Raw genomic sequence first — 26,882 nt, 5'->3', positions numbered from 1 at the left:
ATGTGGGAGATCTGGATGTAGCTCCTGTCTACAGGTTTTGCCTGGCCCAGCTAGCCCAACCGTTACCGGGGAGTGAACCAGTGGGTGGAAGATTTCTCTCCCCCTCACCCCTTGTTGCTCTGACTTTCCAATAAATAAATAAATAAATATTTATCCAGCAAAGGGACACCATTCTTCTTCCTCCTCTATGAATATCCAGTTTCAATATTCCTGATCTTTCACTCTTCAATATTCCTGATCTATAAATGTACCCATTCATGGAGTTCTCCTTTGATCTGGTTCTAACAGCCTCACTAGCCTCTTCCTTAGTGAGTTAAATAGAACTGCTAGCGCATGTTTATTTTTATGTCTCTATGGGAGTCTTGGCTTCAGACTTTCCTGAAAATCATCCTTTTTGACTGGATACCACTCATTGTGCACATATCCTATCCACATTCTCACCCACTTATGCCTCTGAATCTAAATGATTTCCTAATAGTCGTTACACTCTGGAACCAGATTTAACATTTTGACACCGCTCTGCAACCTAGCTTCAGGTATGCTTTGTTTTTCTCTCTGGATTGGGGATTGCAGCAGCCAGTGTGGTTCAGGAGAAAGAGCCTGCTTTGCTCCTTGTTCTTCCTGGCTTCCTTTCTGCCAACGGCTAATATACAACCTCTCCAAGTCACTGTTTAAAACAGGAATGACCCGATCCACCTCACTGGGCTTCCCCAGAAAACGCTTTCTGAGCCTGGCCTCTATTAGGTGCTCCTCAAACCTTCCTTGCCATTTCTTCTCCTGCAGGCACTCATTGAAAATTCACCAGAATTGACAACGTTGGCCACGCAGAGTCCAGAGACAGTAATTGCAGGAAAATACACAGTAGATAATTTTACCTAAACTGCTGTGAGGCAGCAGACCAAATAAATTCATCTTTACCTATGTATGCTTGTTTTTATTTTATTTTATTTATTTATTTAAAAAAATTTTTTTTGACAGGCAGAGTGGACAGTGAGAGAGACAGAGAGAAAGGTCTTCTTTTGCCGTTGGTTCACCCTCCAATGGCCGCCGCGGCCAGCGCGCTGCGGCTGGTGCACCACGCTGATCCGATGTCAGGAACCAGGTACTTATCCTGGTCTCCCATAGGGTGCAGGGCCCAAGGACTTGGGCCATCCTCCACTGCACTCCCTGGCCACAGCAGAGAGCTGGCCTGGAAGAGGGGCAACCAGGACAGACTCCGGCACCCTGACCGGGACTAGAACCCGGTGTGCTGGCGCCGCAAGGCGGAGGATTAGCCTAGTGAGCCGTGGCGCCAGCCTGTGTATGCTTGTTAAGTGGCCACAGCTTTGGACTAATGTCCTGCACCAGGCTCCAATCAACCAGCATAAAAAGCAAAATGGGCAGGCAGTGGCACAGTGGGTGACCGGGCTGTTTGGGACACCTGCATCCCATATTGGAGTGACAATTCAAGTCCCAGCTACCACACTTCCTATCCAGCTCCCTGCTAATGCATTCAGGGAAGCAGCAATGATGGCTCAAGTGCTAGAGCCTCTTCCATCTGAGGGGAGACCCAGATAGGGTTCCAGGTTCCTGACGTCAGCCCTGGCTGTCGCATGCATTTGAAGAGTGAACTAGCGGATGAAAGATCTCTGTCTCGCTCACACATTCTTGCTCTGCCTTTCAAGTAGATGCAAAATAAACTTTTTTTTTTTTTTTTTTGACAGGCAGAGTGGACAGTGAGAGAGAGAGAGAGAAAGGTCTTCTTTTGCCATTGGTTCACCCTCCAATGGCCGCCACGGCCGGCCCGCAACGGCCTGCGCACCGCGCTGATCCGATAGCAGGAGCCAGGTACTTATCCTGGTCTCCCATGCGGGTGCAGGGCCCAAGCACTTGGGCCATCCTCCACTGCACTCCCTGGCCACAGCAGAGAGCTGGCCTGGAAGAGGGGCAACCGGGACAGAATCCGGCGCCCCGACCGGGACTAGAACCCGGTGTGCCGGCGCCGTAAGGTGGAGGATTAGCCTAGTGAGCCGTGGCGCTGGCCGCAAAATAAACTTTAAAAATATTTCTCTAATTAAAAGATACGGTTCCATGTCATTAAGCTGAAACCAGAATGATCTGATAGGCTAAAATCATCAGGATTAAAGAGAGGAAAGCCAAATTTCCCAATCAGGTGTTTCATTTGGCATGATAATGATAGTAATCCTTACACAAAAAGAGGTAACCAGAAATAACCTGGAGTTAACTCCTCAGTTTTCCTATTGTTCTCCCCCATCTCCTCTCCACCTTACATAGACAGCAACTTAAAATGAGCAATTTTAAAAAATTTTTTGGCCAGCCCCGTGGCTCACTAGGCTAATCCTCCGCCTTGCAGCGCCGGCACACTGGGTTCTAGTCTCAGTCGGGGCGCCGGATTCTGTCCTGGTTGCCCCTCTTCCAGGCCAGCTCTCTGCTATGGCCTGGGAGTGCAGTGGAGGATGGCCCAAGTCCTTGGGCCCTGCACCCGCATGGGAGACCAGGAAAAGCACCTGGCTCCTGGCTTCGGATCAGCGCGATGCGCCTGCCGCAGCGCGCCGGCCGCGGTGGCCATTGGAGGGTGAACCAACGGCAAAAGGAAGACCTTTCTCTCTGTCTCTCTCTCTCTCTCACTGTCCACTCTGCCTGTCAAAAATAAAAAAAAATTTTTTTTAAAGACTTACTTGTTTATTTGAGGAGCAGAGTTAAAGAGAGAGAAAGAGGGAGAGCAAGAAAAAGGTCTTCATTCGCTGGTTCACTCCCCAAATGGCTGCAGTGGCCAGAGCTGGGGTGATCCGGAGCTAGAAGCCAGGAGCTTCTTCCTGGTCTTCCATGTGGGTGCAGAGGCCCAAGCCTGGGCCATCTTCCACTGCTTTTCCAGGCCATAAGCAAGGAGCTGGATCAGAAATGGAGCAGCTGGAACATGAACTGGTGCCCATATGGGACGCCGGTGCTACAGGCAGAGGTTACTATGCCACAGCACCAGCCCCAACCAAGTGACTTTTGTTACTGCTTTCTGTTTATAAAAGCCAATTTTTTCTTTTCAGCTCACTGAAATGCTTATTCACAACACATATTATTGCCTGATTCTAAGATCGCAGACAGGTCTATTAAAATCATTAAGCTAAATTGTTGTAATCTTGTCCTTTCACATGCTTGAATTGCATTTACCATTACACAACCTTGAGAAACCCTTGTTGGTCCATTACCAAAAATGACTGAGCAAAACTGCAATTTGTGTTCATTGCAGCTGCTACTAAGGCAGTATAAAAGAAAAAACATATTTGGAAAATTAGTTACATTTTGGTCTACTTAAATATGTGATTTGGATTGATCATTTAACCCAGTGACAAAGTTGCCCACTTCCCATATCAGAGTACCTGGATTCAATTTCCGGCTCTGGTTGCTGGCTCCAGCTTCCCACCAACGCAGACCCTGGGAGGCAGTAGTAATGGCTCAAGTAATTGGGTTCCTGCCACCAACATGGGAGACCTGGATTGAGTTTCCAGCTTTGGCTCTGCACAGCCCCAGAAGTTGCAGGGATTTGAGGTGTGACCCAGCAGAGTTCTCTCTCACTGCCTCTCAAATAACTAAAATTAAAAATAAACAAAGAAATGAACACCTTTTGCTTTAGGAGGCACCACAATGTTCAGATATTGGTAAGGGCAAAATACCAATACGAGAATATTTTTAGAAGACATTTCCTGGGGGCTGGCGCTGTGGCATAGCAGGTAAAGCCAATGCCTGCAGTGCTGGCATCCCATATGGGTACCAATTTGAGTCCCGGCTGCTCCACTTCCCATCCAGCTTTCTGCTATGGCCTGGGAAAGCAGTGGAAGATGCCTAAGTCCTTGGGTCCCTGCACCTGCATGAGAGACCCAGAGGAAGCTCCTGGCTCCTGGCTTTGGATCAGCACAGCTCCGACCATTGTGGCTATTTGGGGACTGAACCAACGGATGGAAGACCTCTCTCTCTGCCTCTCCTCTGTGTACCTCTGACTTTCAAATAAATAAATAAATAAATAAATCTTAAAAAAAAAAAAAAACATTTCCTAAACATTTTCAAACTTTAAGCACTCTGTACAATTTCCAATCTTTTGTGCATTGACAGCAACATGGACTTGATAAATCTGTTGGACAAGTATGCATAGATTTCAAAAGTTTGTGCTCTAGAATCAACTTACTTTTAATTCTATTTTCAGAGGAATTTCGAAATACTCTCCTACATGTTCTTTGATGAACTAAACATCCTTTGCAGCGTTATAACTGTAAGATGTGACGTGTTTGCCTTGAGTTAGAGGTCTAGCTCTCTTCATTTGAAATTCACAAGGGAAGAATTTTTGGGGGCACTTTTGCATTGGGATTTGGAATTCTGTGCAAAAACAATTTTTTCATTTAAAGTCCGTGAACACTGGTAATGCCACGCGGAGGGGCTCGGTGCGGTGCTGGCACTTTTCCAGAGTCCTGGTTTAATTTATCTGCTTTTCCAGATGGCTGCAAATCAGAGTTGGAGCCAAACCTACTTGGGCACGCGAGCCCCAGCGCCGCGGTTTGGGGAGAGCCGAGGGCGGCCGCGCTGCCGCGGGCCTCACCCCGAGGCTCCGGGAGGATCCAGGCCCGGTAGAAGCCGCTCGGCTGCAGCCCAGGTACCACCGCCCCGGCCGGAGCAACTGTGGAGACAGAAGCGACGGAGCGGCGACCCAGGGACGACTGACTGTGTTTCTGCAAGGAGCTCGCCCCCCGGGGATGTCCTTACCTACAACAGGCGCAGTCTGCACCAAATCGCTCCCTGGCCGGGGAGCCACGCGCACCCGCGGCCGAAGGTGGATCCCGGCACCAAAGGCAGGGGCAAGGAGCTGCCGGCCGGCCGGGAGCGCCGAGGCCACGCCCCCAGTTAAAGCCTCCAGACCTTTAGTCCAGAGGCGGAACCGGCTCTGCGGGCTGGTTCGTCCTGCGCTGGGTCCCAGAGTCATCCTCAGAAGGCCGACTCCCGTGGTGTCAGTGTAACAACGCAGCTCAGCAGAATCCTGCGTCCGCCTTTGCTCTATTTATAAATAGGATCTACGAATCCGTTTATTTCTCCCCAGAAACTCACGGCACAGGTGCAGGGTGAACACAGGCAGAGCAAGCAGGCCCAAGGCTCGGCCAGGAGCTGCGGCTAGCTGCAGTGTGCCGGCTCAGCATCAGTGTCCATAACACTGTTCAGATTTTTTTTTATTTATTTAACAGATAGAGTTAGACAGTGAGAGAGAGAGAGACAGACAGACAGACAGAAAGGTCTTCCTTCTGTTGGTTCACTCTCCAAATGGCCGATAAGGCTGGAGCTGAGCCGATCAGAAGCCAGGAGCCAGGTGCTTCCTCCTGGTCTCCCACTCGGGTGCAGGTGCCCAAGCACTTGGGCCATCCTCCACTGCCTTCCCGTGCCTTCCCGGGCCACAGCAGAGAGCTGGACTGGAAGAGGAGCAACTGGGCCCAGAACCCGGGGTCCATATGGGATGCTGACACTGCAGGCAGAGGATTAACCAAGTGAGCCATGGCGTCAGCCCCTGTTTGTTTTTTTTTTTTTTTTAATATGTTTCTTTTACTTGTTTTATCTTGTGAAAGAAGTGGGTAAGATGAGTTTTGGGACTTTATATATTTTATTAAGTGTACATTCTATTATGTGGAGGTTGGCTTTCTTGGGGTAAGCATTATAAAATTCTTACTATTTGAAATGGAAAAGAAACAAATCTTTTCGCTTATCAGTGGATGGAAATGAAGAATTCCTTCAAGCTACACCCTGCTTGATTTCTTAGGAACACTAGCAGACCTGTAATGGAATGAAAGTGCTTTGCTCCGGGTTGGTGCTGTGGCACAGCGGGTTAACGCCCTGGCTTGAAGCACTGGTATCCCATATGGGTGCCAGTTCGAGACCCAGCTGCTCCACTTCCCATCCAGGTCTCTGCTGTGGCCTGGGAAAGCAGTAGAAGATGGCCCAAGGACTTGGGCCCCTGTACCCGTGTGGGAGACCCAGAAGAAACTTCTGGCTCCTGGCTTCAGATCGGCACAGCGCTGATTGTTGGGGCCAATTGGGGAGTGATCCAGCGGATGGAAGACCTCTCTCTCTCTCTCTCTCTCTCTCTCTCTCTCTTTCTGCTTCTCCTCTCTCTGTGTAACTCTGCCTTTCAAATAAATAAATAAATCTCTTAAATAAATACTTAAATAAATAAATCTCTTAAAAAAAAAAAGTGCTGTGCTTGCTTCAGCAGCACATATACTAAAATTGGAACGACTGAAAGTGCTGGGATGTGTCCTGGGTTCCTGCCCTTTTGGTCTGGATTTTCTATTCTCAGAGCCCCCTGTCTTTGAGGTCTTTGAGGTAGGTATTAGATGGTCCCAGGCTTCAGTCTCCTTCCCTTACCTTAGTTTTTTTTTTTTTTTTTTTTACAAATCAGTCTCTTGCTAAAATTAACTCTCTCAGGGTCCATGATCGCATGACCCATGAAGTAATGTATCTCCTCTATAGATAACCTCCGAAGTTCTGTCTCCAGGGGTTTCCCAGGAGCATTAGGCCCTTGTGGGGAGCAACTCGGACTAGACTAAGTTACTGGAATTAAGACTTATTCTTTGCATCTGCTCTCCCATGATATAGCGCTGGGGAGGCGTAAACTGCTTCTACGCAGCTGCCTCTCGCCAACTTGAGTGATGACCTGCAGGAGCTGATCCTGCTCCTGATTGGAGGAGAGCAGCGTACTCGGCATGTGGGTAGCAGAGTTGGGATTGGTGGAAGAGGACTATAAAGGAGGAGAGAGACAACATGCACCAGGAACATCTAAAGGGAACACCTGAGCAGCCCCCGAGAGAGCCGGCCGGAGGTGTGCCGCCCCCCCACGGAAGTGGGGAAAGTGGCAGGGGGAACTGCCCTTCCACGGAGGTGGAAGGGTCGGTAGCCAACCCGGGAAGGACCAGCAGCAAACCCGGGAAGGGCCGAGCAGACAAAAGAACAGCGCAGGGTCCTGTGTCGTTCCTCCGTGAATAGGGGAGCGACATAATGGTGCCGTGACTCGGATAGGAAGCTTAGGAGGCATAATGGTGCCGTGACTCGGATAGGAAACCTAGGCAGGGTTTAGTGTCGTTCCTCCATGAAGAGGGGGAGCGACAGGCCCTGAGTGACTGAAGCTCACTTTTCAATCATCAAAATTTCCAAAGAACTCGATATCATTGACCAATTAAAGGAGGGACACAAGCATCGTGCACCAATCACAGACCTGCGCAAGAGACGAACAAGCATCTTTCAACCATAACTTCAGTCTATCAGAACTTTACCGCAACCCCTCCAGGAGGGAATTAACAATAGCTCCCTGGCTGCTTGCTCTGCACTTTGCAATGAATACCTAATTTCTTTCACTGTCCTGATGGCAGTGATTGGTTTGCCGTGTTTTGGGTGAATGGACCCAGGTCTTTTTTTTTTTTTTTTTTTTTTTTTTTTTTTAAGATTTATTTATTTATTTGAAAGGCAGAGTTACAGGCAGGCAGAGGCAGAGAGAAGGAGAGAAGTCTTTCATCTGCTGGTTCACTCCTCAAATGGCTGCAATGGCCGGAGCTGGGGTGATCTGAAGCCAGGAGCCAGGAGCTTCTTCAGGGTCTCCCATGTGGGTGCAGGGGCCCGAAGATTTGGGCCATCTTCCACTGCTTTCCCTGGCCATAGCAGAGAGCTGGAAGGGAAGTGGAGCAGCCTGGACTCCAACTGGCACCCATATGGGATGCTGGCACTGTCTGCGCCAGTCCCTGGACTCAGGTTTTGAGGAGTCTCTAACACAGATTTATAAAAAGTCTGTCTGTAAATTATGGAGCTGCACTTTGAAGATTGAAGATGTCTTAATTTCCTCCATACTCCTTGACAGATCACTTCAGATAGGTTCTTGAGAGATTTGCTTCTGTTTCTTGAGTATCTCATAGTCAAAGAGGTAAGAGGAGCAGTCCATTCATTCCTGCTCACATAAACTGATGTACTTGGAAATGAACTGATAGGAAATTTGGATTTAAGGGGCCACCGCTGTGGCGTAGAGGATAAAGCTGCTGCCTGCAGTACTGGGATCCCATATGGGCACTGGTTTAAGTTCCAGCTACTTCTCTTCCAATCCAGCTCTCTGCTATGGCTGGGAAAGCAGTAGAAGATGGTCGAAGTCCTTGGGCTTCTGCACCCATGTGGGAGACCTGGAAGAAGCTCCTGGCTCCTGAGTTCAGATCAGCTCTACCCCAGCTGTTGTGGCCATCTGGGGAGTGAGCTAATGGATGGAAGCTCTCTCTCTTTCTCTCTCTGATTCTGCCTCTCTGTAACTCTGTCTTTCAAATAGATAAATAAATCTTTAAAAAAAATCTGGATTTGATACCATGAGAACCACTGGTGGAAAGGGTGTGGGCAGGGCCACAGATAAGGAGAGAGAGAGGCTGTTTATTGATAATTGTTGATTTGGATAATGGCTTTAGAAAATTTTTGTGTTCCTCTTCACGGTTGTATATGGGTAGCCATCTTCCATAATAGAAACTTTTAAAAAAATCACTGATGCAAGACTGGCACTGTGGTGTAGTGGGTAAAGCCATCACCAGCAGTGCTGGCATCCTGTATGGGTGCTGGTTCAAGTCCCATTTCCAATCCAGCTCTCTGCTATGGCCTGGGAAAGCAGTAGAAGATGGCCTAAGTCCTGGGGTCCCTGCACCCTCATAGGAGACCTGGAGGAAGTTCCTGGCTCCTGGTTTCAGATCAGCCCAGCTCCAGCCATTGTGGCCAACTGGGGAGCGAACCAGTGGATGGAAGACCTCTCTCTCTCTCTGCCGCTCCTTCTCTTCTTGTATTACTCTGACTTTCAAATAAATAAATAAATCTTTTAAAATTCATTGATGGGGCTGGTGTTGCAGCATAGCAGATTAAGCCTCCACCTGTGATGCAAGCATCCCACATGGGCCCCTGTTGGAGATCTGGCTGTTCCACTGCGGACCCAGCTCCCTGCTAATGCACCTGGGAAAGCAGAGGAAGATGACCCAAATTCTTGGGCCCTTCACCCTTATGGGAGATCCAGATGGAGCTCCTAGATCTTGGCTTTAGCCTGGACCAACCCCAGTTATTGCAGTCAATTGAGCAGCGAACCAGCAGAAGGCAGATTCTTTCTCTCTCTCTCTCTCTTCTTCCTCCTCTTCCCTTTATAACTCTGCCTTTCAAATAAACCAACAATAAATCTTTAGAAAACCACATATACATAGAAACAAACAAAAATCATTGATGATTCATTAAGAATTTATTTAGTGAATTTGTAGTATGCTGTAGACACTACTCTAGGTGCCTGGAATGCTCCAATGAACAAAATTGCAAATCTGTCTTGTAGCACTCACATTCTGGTTGGGGGATAGGGAATACCATAGACACAATAAATCCATGAACTTTATGATATGTTAGAAAGTGATGCTGCCGGTGCCGTGCTCACTAGGCTAATCCTCTGCCTTGCGGTGCCGGCACACCGGGTTCTAGTCCCGGTCGGGGCGCCGGATTCTGTCCCGGTTGCCTCTCTTCCAGGCCAGCTCTCTGTTATGGCCCAGGAGTGCAGTGGAGGATGGCCCAAGTCCTTGGGCCCTGCACCCGCATGGGAGACCAGGAGAAGCACCTGGCTCCTGGCTTCGGATCAGCGTGATGTGCTGGCTGCGGCAGCCATTGGAGGGTGAACCAACGGCAAAAGGAAGATCTTTCTCTCTTCTCTCTGTCTCTCTCTCTCTCACTGTCCACTCTGCCTGTCAAAATAAATAAATAAACAAATAAATAAATAAATAAATAAAGTGATGCTGAGAAGGAAGAGTGACCGAAGAGGGTGGAGATTCCTTAAGAATGTAGATCTGATGAATAAGAAGACAGAAGGAGGTCCCCAAGCCTAGGACTTGGGTGCCAGCATTGTGAAAGGACCTCCAAGAGAGGCTGAGTAGGAGCAGTAGGAGGCGAAAGAGAAGGATCAGTGAGGAAGAGGGAATTTTAGTTTTGGGGGAGACTAAGGAGGTGGGAGAGGTCGCTTGTGTCGAATGTCACTGGGAGCCCAAACAAAAGACCCCATGGAAGACTCTCTTGTGTTTGTACTCAACAATATATGCACAAATCTATTTGATAGAGTAAGCATAGGCGTGGAGAGAGAGTAACCAGGCAAAGGAAGTATGACATTAGGAGGCTGTTATTGTAATGGACTCTGATTCGTCCCTTTCCCTCTTAGATGCTAACTCCTCAAGGGTTATTTATTTGTACACCTCTAGTGTGCAGCTGAACACCTGGACTACAATACCTCCCATGTATTTGCTGAGTGTGTGAATGAGGAGTAGATGGAGAGAAGCAGTGACTGCTGTGCTGCGGCAGGGGCCCACCCTTTCCAAATGTGTTTCAGCTGCAGTCACAGACATTGTGAGAACGCAGCAGTGCCCCTCTTTGACCCTGGTGACCAAAGGTTGGAGATTGGTCTCCAGATTTCTACTTCAACTGTAAAATCCATTGTAGGACTGTTCATCCACTTAGTGAATCTGTTCTGAGATTTAAATATTACTCATTGTCTTTTGGTACTGTGCCCTCACCCATGAGAGGGTACACGTCTTACAGGAAAGAGACAAATTAGAATAAGGAGATATTTTTTCTTTTATTAGGAAAGAGTTTGTTTTCTTTTTTCCATAAAAAACAAACACACAAAAAACCCCACAGATATGGAAACAGGAAAGAAGTACTATGTGAAGGAAACAAAGATCATAAGTGATTTTTTTAAGAAAATGAAATATTAGCTGTAATATTATAGAACTTTCCCATGCTTGGCTGTGCTGCCATTGCTGATGTTGAAAACACGTTTTAGTCTTTTATTTTTTATTTTCCTGAGATGAAGATTACAAAGAATAGAGGACAGGTGCTTTCTAGGTACTAAGTTTTGGAAAATACAGGGAAAAGGAATTGGAGTACTCGTAGTACCATTGTGAAGGGAAAGAAACAACAGTGCAGTGTCAGGAAGAGCAGTTCCAGTCCATCCAGCTGGAGGGGGTGGGGAGGAAGCAGACTGAGGCGGGGAGCAAAGTCTTAGCAAATGCCGGGAGCAAAGTCTTCCACATTTCTCAGCTCAGAGGCAGAGCCAGCCAGCCCACCTAGTGGCAGCAGTACTTTTGCTGGCAACAGCCCCTTCCACAGCCATGGCCACTGGAGCCACAGCCACAGGACCCACAGGAGTGGCGGCAGCAGCAGACCACGGGGGTGCTGCAGCAGCCCCCACAGCAGCCGTGGCAGCAGGAGCAGCAGTCAGAGCAGCGGCCCACCCGGTAGCACCTGCAGGTGGTGCAGCTGCCACAGCCACCACAGCCACCACAGCCACTGTGGCAGCCACCGCCACCTCTACAGCCACAGCAACCCACGGTGAGAAGAGAGGACTCAGGTGCAGAGAGGAGACAGGGCTCAGAGAGGTGAGGGAGGTTTGCTGCTCTTTGCTTCTGGAGCCCCTAAATACCCTCCTTGGGCCCAACACCTGTTGGGAGCCACTTCCTGTTTCCAGCAGCCCTGCCCCCGCCTTGAGAATTTCACGAGACATTGAGTGTGCTTCCTCAGAGAACACCTCTGACCCCGCAGAATTGCTTATTTTGGTATTCACTTCTTCCTCAAGTCATGCTTCTAATAAAAACAGCTTGTAACTGAAATGGTCACTGTGCTTTTAATCTTGCAGCTTTGCAGGGTGAGCGTGACCTGTCCATGAGTCTCACCTGATGACGCTCATCTCCTGGTTCCTGAGCATCGGGATCCCTGGGCCCTGAGTTAAGAGCTTCCCCTTGGCCTCTGAGCAGCCTTCTCTGTTGGCAGATTTTCTCTGCTGAGTGTAGGAGACGGTGGGAACCTCCACAGAGGGCAAAGCACCGCTTCTTACGCGGGTAAAACTGAGAGATTGAATGTCAGTAGTTTCTCATCTACATACTGATACACCTTTGTCCTTGATTTGCAAGTCAAATTATGGAAAAGCCACCTGGAGCAGTCTCTCTGCAGTCAGGATGCAGTCACTACATATTTCAAACTCCGAGCTTCCCAGAGCACTCACACCTGCCTGCCTTCTCATGCAGTCATGGGGTGGCAGGGGAGGGAGCCAAAGCTCCTGCCAGCAGCTGGCTTCGTGTCCCCAAGAAAGCTTCAGTCCCTCTGTTGTTTAGTTTCTTTAGTTTATGTTAAATCAGGTCCACTTTTTAAAAATGACCTTATTTTTTAGAGAGTCTTAAATTCACAGAGAGCTAGGCGTTATACCTAGTTATTAAGAGTCTGCTTGGGATGCCCACATGGGTTTGAGTTTTGGCTCCACTTCTGATGCTAGCTTCTTGTAAATGCATAGTCTGGGAGGCTGCAGGTGGTGGCTCAAGCAGTTGGGACCCTGCTACCCCAGTGGGAAACCAGGATTGAATTTGTGGCTCTTTGGTTTGTCTGAGTTGTGGCTGTTGTGGGCATTTGGAGCGTGGATAGAAAATCTCTGTCTACCTGCTTGTCTGTCTCTGTCTCCCTCCCTTGAAATAAGTAAAATAAGCACGCCTGTTCCCAGCAAAATTGAACTGGAAGTATAGAGGGTTTCTGTATACCCAGCACACAGCGTCTCCCAGTCAACATCATGTGCCAGAGTGGTGCATTTGCTATAATGGAACCTGCCCTGACGCATCATGACCCCCTGTCCACACTGTATATTAGGGTTCACTCTTGGTCTTGTACAATCTATGGGCTTGAAGGCCGGCGCTGCGGCTCAATAGGCTAATCCTCCACATTGCGGCGCCGGCACACCAGGTTCTAGTCTCGGTCGGGGTGCCGGATTCTGTCCTGGTTGCCCCTCTTCCAGGCCAGCTCTCTGCTGTGGCCCGGGAGTGCAGTGGAGGATGGCCCAAGTGCTTGGGCCCTGCACCCCATGGGAGACCAGAAGTACCTGGCTCCTGCCATCAGATCAGCGCGGTGCGCCGGCCGCGGTGGCCATTGTAGGGTGAACCAACAGCAAAGGAAGACCTTTCTCTCTGTCTCTCTCTCTCTCTCACTGTCCACTCTGCCTGTCAAAAAATAAATAAATAAAAAATAATAATAATAATAAAACAATCTATGGGCTTGAAGGGTGCAGGATGAGATGTATTAAGGCATCACACAGGATAGTTTTGCTTCCTTAAAATCCTTTGGGCTTCACCTATTCACTCCCTCTTTCACCAAAACATGGAACCACTGATCTTTTTACTCTCTCCATAGTTCTGTCTTTCTTAGAACATCATACGGTTGAAATTATAATTCATGTCAATTTTTTAAAAAAAGATATAATTTATGTCCTGCCAAGATTTTTGCTGTCAAGCCTCAGACAAGTACAGATTTGGCTTGACAACTACTCAAACACAGGGTGCACAAGAAACACAGGGAACTAACTTCACACCTCCCGTGCTGCTTCTGTTCCTAGCTGTTGAAGCAGGAAAGGACCTGCTTCATACAAGCAGCTTCACTCTAGGTCTCTTCTTGTGTTTGTTTTACCACCAGTTAGATACCATTAGAAGCTGTGCTTCCCAGAGACAAGGGAGAAAGAGGCTCACACATCTGCTGGGGTCTGAGCCAGGCATCCCCCTCTCAGCACTGCCTCCCTCTGGCTAAGCAACATGGAGGCGCCACCATGTCCCCTGCATTCTAGGGTCTGCTCTGTTTCCATAGAACTTTACTGTTCTGCTTCCAGGCCAGATATGTTTCTTTCAATTTGACTTTGAAAGTCAAAATCAGTAGCAATGATGACATTTTTTCCTATTGTACTGAATGCATTTTACACAGAACAAGGGTTGGCTGGGGCTGTTTTCCTTTGGGGAAATGCCTACAGCGCATCATGGGTTCCCAGTCTGGATTCTCCAGACTAAAGATAGGAGCCCAGGACTCCTTATGGGTCTTCTTCATGGGTGGCAGTGGTCCAAACACTTGGGCTATCATCTGCTGCTTTCCCAGGCAAATTAGTAGGGAGCTGGATCAGAAGTGGAGCAGCCAGGACTCAAATTGGCACTCTGTGTTGCACATGGTGGGTTAACCTACTTCGGCACAATGCTGGCCCCCCCGAAATTGTATTTAGAACAAGGCACCTCATCACCACTCTTTTCCCCACCTGGGGCCTCTTGGAAAATTTCTAGTCTCTTTCAGACACCAGCTGAGACATCGTCTCTCCACCACCAACACCCACACAATATTGCTCGTGCTGTCTTTCACATTTTCTCCATTCTTTTCATGTGACCAAGTCATTACATTTTGTCTGTGTTTGCATACAGACTGCAAATTCCTTGATGTATGGGACCATACTTTATTTACATTTTTCCTACATCAGCAACAAATGAAGTGAATCCATAAGTTGGCGGGTGGCCAGGGTCAAGGGTATGATCAGGTAAAAAAACAGGAATCACAGTGTAGGATGTCTAAGAGGGCAAGTCTGCCCCAGATCTTGGAAAAGACAGAAGCTTTCTATCCCAGCCTGGAGGAGACAAGAATTGAAGGAGGCTTTTGGACAAGCTTTTGGAAAAAGTTAAAGTTTTTCTGTGGCATTCCCTAGCTCAGTTTTCCTGTCCCTTTTCTACTTCTTGGAGCATTCCCTGTCTGAAGCCCTCTGAACGTCCTGGGGTATCTGGTATTGACAACAGCCCCTTCTTCCTGGGACCCTTCCCCAGGTCTCCAGTCTTCTGCAGTGGCTCATGGCAGCCGGAGGTCAGAGGAGAAGCCCTCTAGTCCTGCCATTACACCTGCCTTTCTCACCAAGCATAGCCCATAATGCTTCGTATTCCTTCATCCCTTCCTGTGAGGTGGAAGAGTAGAGTGTTGACTAGCAAAATAGCACAGACATCCCATGTGTGTGTGTGTTTGCGGTTTCTTCTCCACTTTTGAAAAGACAACAGCATTCTGTTCTGTGGACATCAGCAATATTTCCTAAAATGATCTTATGATGATGGCCTGACTTCCCTTGGAGTGCGACACAAAAGAAATCAGATGACAGCACAAATCAATTTGCTCCAACAAACATTAGGGGGCATTTACCACTTGGAATCTTGCCTAGGGTCAGTAAGAGAGGATGAGCCCACCCCCACCCTCGTACTTAGCCCTTCAGAGTCATATGGACTAGAGATTCACTTCAAAAATCTGAAGGAGAGGAGAATTTCAGGTGACATGCTTTTGCAGGCTTTAGAGTTCTGCTCCTACCCTTGAAATCTTTTCCAGCATGCTAAGATGCAGGGCATCTCTGCTTACATTTCTGTAGAGCAGTGGATCTCAGAGTGAGGGGTGTGATTTTGTTCCCAGGGAACACTTGGTAATGTCTGAAGACATTTTTGATGTAACTGGGAGAGATGCTGTCAAAGCTAGTGGACTGAGGTCAGAGGTGCATAGGATAGCTGCTTCCACACCCCCCCGCCCCGCCCAAGAACTGTCTGATTAAAAATGTCCATAGTGCTAAATTTGAGAAAGTTTACTGCAAGATTTTATCTTTCCAAAGTATGTTATCACCTGTTGGGGTTTTTACTGCTGTGTAGCATAGTTTAGAATTGTGTTTACTTATGGATTGTAAATCAGGAATAAATTCCAAGCATCTTGATGGTGTTGGACTGCCCTGGGCTTGACCTCTCCAAGTCAGACATGGAATGATGGATGTGGAAGGCCTGAACACAGCCACCATAGGTAACCTGGTGCAGTGGCACCTGGATTCTTTGTTCCCTGTACATAATGTACATGGAATGGGTCATCCATTATTCACCAGACAATTCGATGCCCTCCACCCCAGATGCTTGGTTAGAGAAGTTTAATAGTTTTGCTTATACTTTGCTTCTTTCCAGTAGGTTTAATAAGTTTCAAACTATTTGCTAAGTTTCAGTGCTACTGTATCTGTATGACATTAATAATTAAACCATTGGAGCTCAGTAAAAACGAAGAGCAAGAGACATTCGAGGCTCTTCTGCTGTCATGCAGAGTCCCCTGATCCCTGCTTTTCTTCTCTCTAATTTGTGTTTCTTGTAATCCTTTCAGCACCTGTTACTCAGCCCTTCAGCTGCATCGCTGTTGTCCTCTGGCCTGCGACTATCAACTAACAGCAAAGTTTGTCTCCACTAGCTAAGGAAGATGCACTGGGCCCCTGCCATGTCTGAGGTGCTGTGCTGGGGGCTCCAAGGCTGGACAAGCTGTGCTGTTATCTGGCATGTGCTTGGGAGCTGCAGCGAAGCTGGGTAGTAAGGTGACCCTGATCAGACTGTGAACAACTTTGCCGGTGGATTCCAAACATGTCTTGCACATTGATTAACTGTACACACACACAGTTAAGATAATTCTCTACTCCCCTTTCCCATTCTACCTCTCTCTCTAGATCATGGTGCCAAGGCATCACGACCATGTAGTCAGGTATTTGTGTTGGTAGCTGCCTCCATATTTCTATTATTTCCTGTATATGGCTATTTTTTATTATTAAGCATTGAAATTTATTCATCTGTTTTATTTATTTGAAAATCAGAGAGACAAAGACAAAGACAAATAGACAGTGAGTTTCCGTTAACTGGTTCATTTACCAAATTCCTAGAACAGCTAAGGGTGGGCCAGGCAAAGAACTCAGTCCAGCTCTCTCACATGGGTATCAGGGATCCACTTGAGCCATCGCCTGATGCCTCCCAGAGTATACATTAGCAGGGAGCTGGAAACAGGAGAGGAGCTGGGACTCAAACCTAACTTGATACAGGATGTAGATTTCCCAAGTGGTGTTTTAACCACTGTGCCACATGCCCTCCCCATGACTTCTCTTGATTGTCAGTGTTAGTTTGTATTAAGATTGAATGGGGAAATTGGCTCTTTTAACAGTGTGCATATATTTGAATCAACATTTTTAGTAAAATCTGTAACTGTCAGTAATGTGCTGATTGTAATGTGAATATTGCTTGCTACCAAGTCAAATAGTCTAGTGTGATTACACTTCTTCAAACATAATCATTTATTTTTCTGGTGTATCCAATTTTTTTAAAGATTTATTTATTTATTTGAAAGAGTTACACACAGAGAGGAGAGGCAGAGAGAGAGGTCTTCCATCTACTGGTTCACTCTCCAGATGGCCACAATGCCCGGAGCTGTGCTGATCCGAAGTCAGCAGCCTGGAGCTTCTTCCAGGTCTCCCACGCTGGTGCAGGGGCCCAAGGACTTGGCCATCTTCCACTGCTTTCCCAGGCCATAGCAAGGAGCTATGTTGGAAGTAGAACAGCTGGGACTCAAACCGGCGCCCATATGGGATGCCAGCACTGCAGGCGGCAGCTTTACCTGCTACACCACAGTGCTGGCCCTCTGTGTATCCAATTTAATTCACTCTCCTTGGTTTTGTTTCTCTTGATCTATCTGCCATTTTGGACTATACTACATTGCAAGTAGATTACCTCTTAGATATCAATTGAGAAAACTTTTCAAGCACTAAAATTTATTTTTCAGTCTGATTACAAAATACTATTTTAAATGCAACAGGAATCATACTAGAAAAAAACCCAGACCATTGCAAAAGTTTACTCGCACTTTCTAAGCTATCATGCATTGTTAAATACACTGAATAATGAAGCACAGTGCCATTATTCACAGCTGTGTGGTGGGGAGTAAGACCTTTCATTCTTAGGTGGGTGAGTTCTGGTAGGGGAGTGGCATTGGGGCTTCTGGGAGAATTATTGCAATATTGAGGATGTTTCATTTAGAAAAATCAACCAAACCATAATCTAATAAATCTATCTAGCCTTTCAAAGGCAAGTACATAATACAGTATAAGATTCTTTCATGACAACTGAGCCAAACAGCAACAAGGAAGTGGTCATGCGTCCCCCCTCCTGTCCCCAGAGCTGGCACATAAGGGCAACCCCCGGGGAGGGATCAGACCTCCCTCACCTCTCCTGAATCCTCTCTAGTCACTTCACCTAAATAAGATTATAACAACATAAATATATAGATGGCTTTCTTATCATAACATGGGTCCCATAATGTGAAATCACATAGTGAATGATGTTGATAAGCCCATTATAAGCTGTATCTTGGAATTTCGACTCTGACTCTGCACCCTGTCAACACTGAGAGATGGAAAGAGAGAACAGAGCGATCTTTGTGGTCTGAGGTAGTGGATTTCCTTCCCCTGGCCCTTGCTCTGAACCAGACAGATCTCCTGTCTCCCTGTCTCTGGGTTTTAGAAGTGTTCTCAGAGAGAGGCTTCAGAAGTCCTACACTGAGAACTGCAGAAGAAGCTGGTGCAGGGGACAAGCTAAAATCCACCTCAAGTAACTTCAAAGAGAGGGTGTTCCTGGGTCTCACAAGACTCCAGGGAAAATGGGCGCTGCCCCATGTCTGTTTTCAGATGTACCTAGAAAACAGGGAGCTAGCGTCAGCTCCAGGTATTATTATTTATTGCTCACTACCACCTTCCAGTTTCTTTAATTCTGTATGTATCCAAAAAACCAGATAATAACGTCAGGTAGATGAATTTGCTTTGGCACACCCCTGGCAATCATCAACTTACTGTCAGACTCTGGTTGGGCATGGTAGGATGTAAAAAAAATATGAATAGGGGCTGGAACTGTGGCTGCATTAGTGGAGGGGGTTTAGATTTAAGTGATAAAGTCTACCTCTGAAGATTGTGGCAAAATAAAAAAATATACATTAATCACATATTTTTATAGGCATTATGTTCACTCATTTTACAAATATTTATTGAGACTTACAATATGTTGGGCATTGTTCTACGCACCAAAAATACTTCAAAGAACAAAACATATACAAATGTCCACCCTCATGAAATTAGTAACCTAGTCAGCAGAGATGGACAAAACACACAATATACAAATATGTTACATCAGCTGTTAGAGAAGGAGACGCTGAATGTAGAAATGGGCAATAGCCAGACTGTATATAACAGTGCCCCGACTGATAATCTGCAGTAATCATGCCATTATTGACCATGGCTGCTAGTAGTCAGCCAGCCTATCTACAAGTCTGACTTATAGAAAGCCAACCCTCTGGACAAACAGTCCAGGAAGCCACACAATGGCAATCAGCCCCAAATAGCCAGAAAACTCTTGTCCCTATTTCCAACTTAGGACCAACTAGGAAAAGCCAAGTATGCGCCCCTCACTAACCACCTGCTCTGCTTCTAGCCAGCTGATCCATGGCTTCCTAAAGCCAACAGCCCCCAGTCTGACCATGGCTGAAGCCTTCCTGCTTTCTACTGTAAAACTTCCCCACTCATATGCCTGCCTGTGAGTCTTTGCCAAAATTCAAGGTGGTTTCTGCATCCTGCAGTATGGCAAACACTGAGAATAATGGCCTTTGCTTGCACTCATTTGTTCCTGTATTTCCCCTAAGATTCAGAAATTTCATGCTAAAGTGTGTATAAATTCTTGCACATGTGCATCAGCAAACAGATACAAGGATGTTCATAGTGGAACTGTCAAAAATAGCAAAATCTGGTAAGCAATGGGAATCCCTATCATCTGGAGCATAGATGAAAAGATAAATAAATGAACTGTACAGTATTTGTAGAAAGGAGTGCCTATAGATGTAGTAAAATCACATGCAAAGCTAAGGCTCCCTTGGGTGTAGGGGTGCAGAGGAGCAGATGACGAATCTTGTGGACTGAAGTGACACCCTGACAGTAGGGACTCCTTTTAAGAGCACCTGAGACTCCATCTTGAGAAAGCACCCCCACCGTGAGACTATGGTCTGAAACTATAGTCTAAGACTAAGACCATAACAGTACACTACATACTGCTTGGCAAAACATAGAAATCCCCTAGCATGATTGTCCAAGCTCAACACAGATAGGCTGCACCCAGGTTAATGTTAACATTGTAATTTGTCTCGGCGCCACGGCTCACTAGGCTAATCCTCCGCCTTGCGGCGCCGGCACACCAGGTTCTAGTCCCAGTTGGGGCGCCGGATTCTGTCCCGGTTGCCCCTCTTCCAGGCTAGCTCTCTGCTGTGGCCAGAGAGTGCAGTGGAGGATGGCCCAAGTGCCTGGGCCCTGCACCCCATGGGAGACCAGGAGAAGCACCTGGCTCCTGCCATCAGATCAGCGCAGGGCGCCGGCCGCGGTGGCCATTGGAGGGTGAACCAACGGCAAAGGAAGACCTTTCTCTCTGTCTCTCTCTCTCACACTGTCCACTCTGCCTGTCAAAAAAAAAAAATTGTAATTTGTCTATGTCTCACATATGATTTGGGTTGGTACTTGGACTAATGTTAAGATTGTAATTGGTATTGTCAAGATTGTAATTGATATTAGTTTTGCACATGCCTTAGGTCAGCTTGACCCTAGTAACCATGTATTCCACTGACCCTAGCAACCATGTATTGTCCCTCTCCTCCTTGTGGTCTTTGCCTTTGTAAACCCTGTTGATATGAACTTCAGGGTCGAGAGTTCTTTAGGACATGAGCCTGCTTTCCAGTGCAGGCAATGAAGGAGTCCAAAGTCTATCCATGTGTGGCGCTCCTCTGTCAGCACTCATTCAGGCACAACAAGACCTTATTATCAAGACACTAACCAGTTATATTATTAAAATAATTAGCAAATTAGGTGAAGAAGGCTATGCTAAGAGTATTTTATGAACCAAGGAGATTATAGCCTGGTGTTTTCTGTGACCCTTAAAAACATAAAGTTTGTTAAAATGGGATAAATGGTATATATAAGAACAGAGCATAAGGGATTGGGAAGGTAGTGAGGCTGGGTGGGATTTCACCTTTAAGTTGGATGATGCAAAGAGGACTCAGGCTGGATGTGCCAATAGTACACAGACTAGACAGCTCCGACCATCTGGGCAAGGGCATTCCACAAAGCAGGAAGGGAACAGTGAGAAGACAGTGTGAGTCCAGCCATCTGAATGAGGGTGCCAGAAGTGCAGAGTTCAGTAAGAGAATGGAGGGGGAGGCGGTTTGTATTCATGGGGTCATTTTAGTCGTTGTAAGCCAGCTTTGCCTGTGAATAAGTTGGGGAAGCTGGAAAAGGTTTGAGTTTGGGAAGGATATCACCTGCCTTGCATTAGAAAAGTAGAAAAGGATTGCTCCAAACCATGCCTCAAGGATCCACCCTGGGTAGGGCTAGGATGGGCTCTGTGCCATCTTAAGGAAGTGTGTAGGGTGATAGGGATTGCTAATGGAAGAACAAAAGCTGCTTCTTTCTTTCTTTTTTTAGATTTATTTTTATTTATTTGAAAGGCAGAGGTACAGACAGAGGAAGAGACACACACACTAAAAGAGAGGTCCTTCATCTGCTGGTTCACTCCCCAAATGGCCACAACAACCAGGACTGTGAGCCAGGAACTTCCTTTGCTCCCTGCCCCCCAACATGGGACCAGGGACCAAAGCATTTGGACCATCCTCCACTACCTCCCCAGATACCGCAGCAGGGAGCTGGACTGGAAGTGGAGCAGTTGAGACTCAAATCAGCACCCATATGGGATGCCAATGCTGTAAGCTGGGGATTTAACCCACTGCACCACAGTGCCAGCCCCAAAAGCTGTTTCTGACATGCAAACCTTAAAATGTCAATTGTCTCCCCTCTTATGATTGCATCCCCTGTGAAACCTTTGTTAGAACAGGGAAGGTTTCCTGTAAAAGTTGAAAGCAATATTCTTAGATGTGGAGACTTCAATTATATTCTGGGCACTGCTCCTTTGATTTGGGTATCCAGGAAGTCAGAGGTTCTATTTGGTCATGTCAACCTGGAGTGTATTTCAGTTGTGTGGATAGAGACTTGTTGCTGAGCCATGCCCCAAAGTAATTGGAAGTGTTGCTGAGCCCAGTGAGCAGAAAGCCAATCACTGACATTAGGTAGTGGAAGAAGGTGAGTGTTTAGGCCAGTGCCGCGGATCACTAGGCTAATCTTCCGCCTGCGGCGCCGGCACACCAGGTTCTAATCCCAGACGGGGTGCCGGATTCTGTCCTGGTTGCTCCTCTTCCAGTCCAGCTCTCTGCTGTGGCCCGGGAGTGCAGTGGAGGATGGCCGAAGTGCTTGGGCCCTGCACCCCATGGGAGACCAGGAGGAAGCACCTGGCTCCTGGCTTCAGATCAGTGTGGTGCGCTGGCCGCAGTGCGCCAGCTGCAGCGGCCATTGGAGGGTGAACCAACAGTAAAAGGAAGACCTTTCTCTCTGTCTCTCTCTCTCACTGTCCACTCTGCCTGTCCAATAAATAAATAAATAAATAAATAAAAGAAAGAAAGTGGGTGTTTATTGCAAAGCACAGAGCAAGGAGCTGGGCAGCTATTGCTTAATTCTCAGGCTCCCCAAGGAATTAAGAGTGAAGGTTCTCATCAATTGAAATTGGTTGCCAGGAGGTGTGTGATCAGCTTGTGTCCAATTTCCTGGTTGGTCAGTGGTGCTCATGGCATTCCTTTGATTGGTCCATGCTGCTGCGCTCTTTACGGAGTCTATGATGGCCGGGTGAACTTCAGCTGGTTGGGAGTGGGGGTAGTTACCTTCTGCCCCAGAGGTGGAATTTCTCTGCCTGGATCTGAATTTCCATAAACAAATCCCTCCAGATAATACTGGCCAAGTGAATTCCTTTTAACAAAAGACAGGCAAGGTCACCTTGGGCTAAGAAGATAAAGGAGGGGCTGGGTCCTGCTCTTACGTTATCTGGTTCCTCTCAAACTGTCTGGGTAGTAGAGTTTCTTTCCTCTGGAGAGATGAGCTCACAGCTGTGTAAGTCAGAGTAAGGTGAGATTTACCCCGGAGGCATACATGTCCTTATTGTCCATCACCTCAGCCGAGGCAGATCTGAGACTGTTGTAGGTAGGCATGTAGTGTAAAAGTGATCAGGTTTGTGAGCTGGCAGACCATGCCTCCACCATGCTCCTGTGTGACTTCATGCCCCTATCTGACCACACCTGTGTGCCCACCTGCCAATCAGACTAATTAACCACACCCTTTGGAAGTGGATTAAAGGCCTGAAACGGTGGGCCCAACCCTTTTTCCCTTTGCCCTTCTTCCTCACTGCACTGAATCTGCTTGCTGCCCAGGGCCTTTGGGGCACATGGCCTTTGGACCACCTGCTCTGTGCTTACTGGCCTGCATGCTCCTCCACGTGGCTGGCTCTTGGTGCTCGGTAGATAGGGCCCTCACTCTCCTATGCATTTCTCTCACTGAATAAAAAGCTTAAAACTTATACTGCCTGGCTTATTTGTGACAGTATTCAGAATTCTCTGAATATATGGCAAGAACCCACATGGCTTATTAATATTTTGAATTATTAATAAACAAATTGGTAACAAGATAAGAACAGGAGGTGAGTCCCTGCTGACAATAGGGGGACAGTTTAATTGTGGTTACTTGTTGGGCTCCAAAGGGAGCAAGGATGTCTGAAGTCATTCCTGTGGGAGGAGGGGGAAGCTGGCTGTTACTGCCGGGCAGGCAACAAGGTAGAAAGGAGGTCTGGACAGAGAAAGGTTTAAGCCCTCATAATGGGCATCTGGGGTCTGCATGAAGGGTCTTCAAAAACTTCATGGAAAATGCATATTATAAAAATGCATTGGTCTTAAATTTTTGGTGCCAAAATAAGCTTATATTTTAGTTTCATTTTCTACGAACTTGAAAATTTTTTAAAAAGTGTTATTGTGACTTTATTTGAATGAGAGAGAGAGAAAGAGAGAGAGAGAGAGAGAGAGAGAATCTTTCATCTGCTGGTTAATTTGCCAAATGTCCACAACAGCCGTGGCTGGGCTAGGCTGAAGCCAGGAGCCAAGAACTCAGTCTGGGTGTCCCATGTGAGTGACAGGGACACAAACACTTGAACCATCTCTTGCTGCCTCCCCAGGGTGTGCATTAGCAGGAGTGCTGAGATTGGAAGCAGAGCTAGAATCCAGACATTCTGATATGGGATACAGGTGTCCTAAATGACATCTTAATCTCTCTGCCAAATGCCCATCTCCTCCCTGAACATTCTGAAGTACCCTTATGTTTGATTGTAATTTTAAATTACCCTCTTGTCTTTGAAACTTTAGTAGAGTCTTACCAACGATTATAATGTGAATCTGAAAAGTTCTGGGGGAATTTGCAAAGCCTCCACTCTCTATGCTGGGGTGGAAGACAGAAATGAGGGCTTAGCTTGCATGGTTACAAGCAGGTAGTGTTAGCAGAGCTGGCTCAACTCAGCAGGGCTGGGAGCCCTGAGAGCTGGTGACAGCAAAGGCAGCTCAGATGTATCCTGATCAAGCAGCCAGAAAGTGAGGACTGTGGGGTGGGGTGCAAGGAGAAAAGGAGTATTGTACCTGGGGTATGGGACTTAGTATCCCAGTGATCTCTCAGGACCAGCAGAGATCAGAGGGAACACGGCACAGCAGTGATCACAGTGGTACCAAATTTCAGCAAAACGCTGGGGGTGGGTCCAGCCATGATCACTGGAGTACTGAATGGAAATGAGATCCTGATCTAATGAGACACATGGCCATTCGGGTGAACTGAGGGAGACACAATATCTCACAGGGGATATTCCCATGTATATGTGCATGCAAATATGCTGATGTTTGAGAATAAAATATATTGGGTGCTTATGTAATAATGATTGATTGCATGTACCACAATTTATTTGACCAAATCCTTATACATAATGGAATTTTAGATTGTTTCTAGTATTTTGTTGTTATAAATAATGGTATAATGAAAACCAAACAATATATCCAAGCTTAAGTTCAGGAGGTTCAAATCCCAGAACCAATGCTTACAAGTTTGTGCAATGAATTAATCTATCTGATATCTTTACTCCTAAAATAGAAACACTAATAATACCTAAGTTATGAGGTCATGATGCAAGTTAAATGAATCAGTGCCTGCAAAAATAAGAGCTGTTATATTAGCTATGGATTATACCTTTTTCTCTCTTCTAATTACTTCCTTGGGGCAAATTCCTAGAGGTGAAGTTACTAGATCAAAGTTTATCCACGCTTTGAATACTAATAAAAGTTGTAAAATTGCCCATGATAAAGTTCACATCAGCTATCCCCACCTACAGTGTGTGATGCTGGTTTTACATTTTGCAACCAATGCTACCTCATGGAATTTCAAAAAGTTGGTGGAAAAAAATAGAGCTAAAAAATAAGTTTTTTTGGTACAAATGTATTTGAAATCCACCCATATGTTTTATTTAATATGCACTTTCCATGAACTTTTTTATGGACAAAAACTATGCCTCAATTTCAAAATGCCTTTACACCAAATAAACTTATCTTTTTCTATTACCTTTTTGAAGTATGCTTGTATATGATTAAGATAAATTTTTTAGTACAGCAGGTGAAAAAATGAGTAAGATTTGATTATTGGTAAACTTGAGTATCTGTTTCTAAGTATATGGTATTTATCAATCTTTTGTGTTTTTAAAATCCTTTATTTTCTTTATTTGAAAGGCAGAGAGAAAGAGAGATCTTATGCTATCCTATCTGCTGGTTCACTCCTTAAATGCTTGCAACAGCTGCACATGGGTTGAGCTGGGAGCTGGGACCTGAATTTGGATCTCTCACATGGAAGGCAGGGACCCAAGTATTTGAGCCGTCATCTGCTGCCTCCTAGGGTACTTATTAGGATCTAATGCTTATAAGTTTGCATTAGGAAACTCCAGGAAGCTGGCAATGGAAGCAGAGCTGGGATCTGAACCCAGGCACTCTGATATGGATTATGAGTGTTTGAAGAGGTGTCTTTAACCATTGCAGTAAATGCCTATCCGTCTTTTGTCCTTTTAAACTATTTATTTAAAAAAGAAACATCTGGGTCCAGTGCTGTGATATAGCTGATTAAGCTGTCATCTGCAGAGCCAGCTGTTCCACTTCCAATCCAACTCCCTGCTAATGCAGCAGAAGATGGTTCTAGTGCTTGGGTCCCTGCACCCATGTGGGAGATCTGGTTGAAACTCCTCCCTGGCTTTAGCCTGGCCCAGCCAGGGCCATTGCAGCCATTTGTGGAATGAGTCAGCAGATGGAAAATCTCTCTCTCTCTCTGCCTCTCCTTCTCTTTCTGTAATTCTGAATTTCAAATAAATAAATAAATCTAAAAAAAACAAATAAGCACATATATGCATTCCTAAGTGTCAGCCTCCATAATGATAAATTATTGGCCAATTATTTTGAAGCAATATCTCAGATGTCATTACTTGCAAAGATATTTTAGTAGGTATTTAAAAAAACAGATAAGGACTTAAAATGTAACTATACTACTATTGCCATACCTAAAAAGTAAGACATTTTAAAATATCTTTTAGCAACGAGTCAAGCTCAAATTTCCCCATGTCATTTTTTTTTTTTTTTGACAGGCAGAATGGACAGTGAAAGAGAGAGACAGAGAGAAAGGTTCTCCTTTTCCGTTGGCTCACCCTTCAGTGGCCGCTGTGGCCAGCGCACCGCGCTGATCCTGAAGCCAGGAGCCAGTTGCCTCTCCTGGTCTCCCAGGAGGGTGCAGGGCCCAAGCACTTGGGCCATCCTCCACTGCACTCCTGGGCCACAGCAGAGAGCTGGACTGTTGAGGAGCAACAGAATCCGGCACCCAGACCGGGACTAGAACCCGGTGTGCCGACGCTGCAGGCGGAGGATTAGCCTATTGAGCCGCGGCGCCAGCCATCCCCATGTCATTTTGAAAATAGTTATTTTGTTTGAGTTATGATTCCAATAAGGGCCAAATATATCACTGCAATTGGTTGAAATTTCCCTTGTAGTTCCCTATCCACTTCTTTCTTTCTCTCTCCTTGGGGAAAGATTGTTAGGAGTTCATGGGCCTCTTCATCTTAGTTTTACAACCAGAAGTCTAAGATAATTTAAAAACAAGAAAATTTTGTCATTTTCTTTTTGTGGTTTATGTCAAAATTTATTTTTCCAAATGGTTAGCTAAATGCCTGATTGCTGAGGTACGTTAGTGGTGCATA

At 46.4% G+C, this 26,882-nt stretch overlaps 1 protein-coding gene across 3 annotated transcripts in view; it reads right to left on the bottom strand.

Moving 5' to 3' along the window:
* The window catches only part of SLC19A3 (solute carrier family 19 member 3), a 28,440-nt gene extending 23,487 nt beyond the window's left edge, over window positions 1-4,953 (bottom strand). The window contains exons 1-2 of one of the 3 annotated variants that reach the window (XM_051849098.3): window positions 4,750-4,883; window positions 3,375-3,584 (exon numbers count right to left, since the gene is read on the bottom strand). The gene's annotated coding sequence lies outside the window, so the exon portion shown is untranslated. Of the gene's footprint in view, window positions 1-3,374; window positions 3,585-4,749 lie in introns of all 3 variants that reach the window. The other 2 variants (XM_051849100.3, XM_008259270.5) reach the window with 2 other exon arrangements.
* Between the last annotated feature and the right edge of the window lie 21,929 nt (window positions 4,954-26,882).

Source organism: Oryctolagus cuniculus, chromosome 3 (assembly GCF_051225735.1).
Source record: "Oryctolagus cuniculus isolate XC-2025 breed Fujian yellow rabbit chromosome 3, ASM5122573v1, whole genome shotgun sequence".
Taxonomy (NCBI): domain Eukaryota; kingdom Metazoa; phylum Chordata; class Mammalia; order Lagomorpha; family Leporidae; genus Oryctolagus; species Oryctolagus cuniculus.
Note: the sequence above shows the minus strand (reverse complement) of the source record. Positions and strands in the feature narration are given on the sequence as shown.